The sequence below is a fragment of the Vigna unguiculata genome, chromosome 10, assembly GCF_004118075.2.
Source record: "Vigna unguiculata cultivar IT97K-499-35 chromosome 10, ASM411807v1, whole genome shotgun sequence".
Lineage (NCBI taxonomy): Eukaryota > Viridiplantae > Streptophyta > Magnoliopsida > Fabales > Fabaceae > Vigna > Vigna unguiculata.
The window spans coordinates 41,318,429-41,320,928 of record NC_040288.1 but is presented as its reverse complement, the minus strand read 5'-3'; positions in this window follow the sequence as shown (position 1 = coordinate 41,320,928).

Here is a 2,500-nt window from a genome sequence, read left to right as displayed (position 1 = left end):
CCCGAAACCCCAAACACGAAACCCTAAACTTGAAACACTACACCTGAAACCCCAAACACAAAACCTTAAACCCGAAACCTTAAACCCGATACCTGAAACCCTGCACCCGAAACCCTACACCATACACCCAAAACCGTAAACCCAAACCCCAAACCCCAAATCCCAAAACCTGAAACCCCAAACCCTACACACAAACCCCAAAACCGTACACCCGAAACCGTAAAACTTAACCCCAAATCCAAAAACCCTAAACCCTACACCCTACACTCGAAACCCTACACACGAAACCCCAAACATGAAACCCTAAACCTAAAAGCCTAAAGCAGAAACCTTAAACCAGATACCTGAAACCCAAACTAGAAATTCCAAACCCGATACCTGAAACCCTAAACTCGAAACGCGAAACCCTAAACCTGAAACCCCAAACCCCAAACCTTAAACCCAAACCCCAAATCCTGAAACCCTACACCCGAAACCCCAAACACAAAACCCTAAACATGAAACCCTAAAGCTGAAACCTTAAACCCAATACCTGAAACCCGAAACCCGAAACCCTACACCCTACACCCGAAACCCTAAACCCAACCCCCACACCCCAAATCCCAAAACCTGAAATCCCAACCCCTACACACAAAACCCATAACCCTACACCCGAAACTCGAAACCCCAAACCTTAAACCCAAACCCCAAATCCCAAAACCTGAAACCCTACACCCTACACCCGAAACCCCAAACACGAAGCCTTAAACCTGAAACCCTAAAGTCGAAACCTTAAACACGATACATGAAACCCTAAACCCGTAACCCTGCACATGAAACTCCAAACACGAAACCCTAAACCTGAAACCCTACACCATACACCCTACACCCTAAACACAAACCCCAAACCCTAAATCCCAAAACCTGAAACCCCAAACCCTACACACGAAACCCAAAACCCTACACCCGAAACCTGAAACCCTAAACCCGAAACCCTAAAACCGAAACCATAAACCCAAAACCCTACACCTAAAACCCCAAACACGAAACCATAAACCCGAAACCCTAAACTCGATACCTGAAACCCTAAACCCGAAACCCTAAACCCGAAACCTGAAACCCTAAACACAAAACCCTAATCCCGATACCTGAAACCCTAAACCTGAAACCTGAAACCTGAAACCCTACACCCAAAACTTGAAACCCTAAACCTCAAACCCAAAACCCGAAACTTTAAACCCAAACCCCAAACCCCAAATCCCAAAACCCGAAACCCTACACCCTACACCCTACACCATACACTCGAAACCCTACACCCGAAACCCCAAACACAAAACCCTAAACCTAAAACCCTAAAGCTGAAACCCTAAACCCAATACCTGAAACCCTAAACTCGAAACCCGAAACCATACACCCTACACCCGAAACCCTAAACCCAAACCCCATACCCCAAATCCCAAAACCTGAAACCCAACCCCTACACACGAAACCCAAAACCCTACACCCGAACCTCGAACCACAAACCTTAAACCCAAACCCCAAACCCCAAATCCCAAAACCTGAAACCCTACACCCTACAACTGAAACCCCAAACACAAATCCTTAAACCTGAAACCCTAAATTCGAAACCTTAAACTTGATACCTGTAACCCTAAACCCGTAACCCTGCACCTGAAACTCCAAACATGATACCCTAAACCCGAAACCCTACACCCTACACCCTACACCCTAAACCCAAACCCCAAACCCCAAAACCTGAAACCCCAAACCCTACAGACAAAACCCAAAACCCTACACCTGAAACCTGAAACCCTACACCTGAAACCCTACACCCGAAAAAACCTGAAACCCTACACATGAAACCCCAAACACGAAACCCTAAACGTGAAACCCTAAACCCGATACCTGAAACCCTAAACCTGAAACCCTACACCCTACACCCGAAACCCTAAACCCAAACCACAAACCCTACACACGAAACCCAAAACCCTACACCCAAAACCCCAAACCCGAAACCCCAAACCCTAAACCTGAAACCTGAAACCCTAAAACTTAAACCCAAACCACAATCCCCAAATCCCAAAACTCAAAACCCTACACCCTACACCCGAAACCCTAAACTAGAAACCCCAAACCCGAAACCCTAAAGCTGAAACCCTAAAGCTGAAACCTTAAACCCGATACCTGAAACCCTAAACCCGTAACCATGCACCTAAAACTCCAAACACGATACCCTAAACCCGAAACCATACACCCTACACCCTACACCCTAAACCCAAACCCCAAACCCCAAACCCCAAAACCTGAAACCCTAAACCCTACAGACGAAACCCAAAACCCTACACCTGAAACCTGAAACCCTACACTCGAAAAAACATGAAACCCTACACATGAAACCCCAAACACGAAACCCTAAACCCGAAACCCTAAACCCGATACCTGAAACCCTAAACCTAAAACCCTACACCCTACACCCTACACCCTAAACCCCAAACCCCAAACCCCAAACCCCAAACCCCAA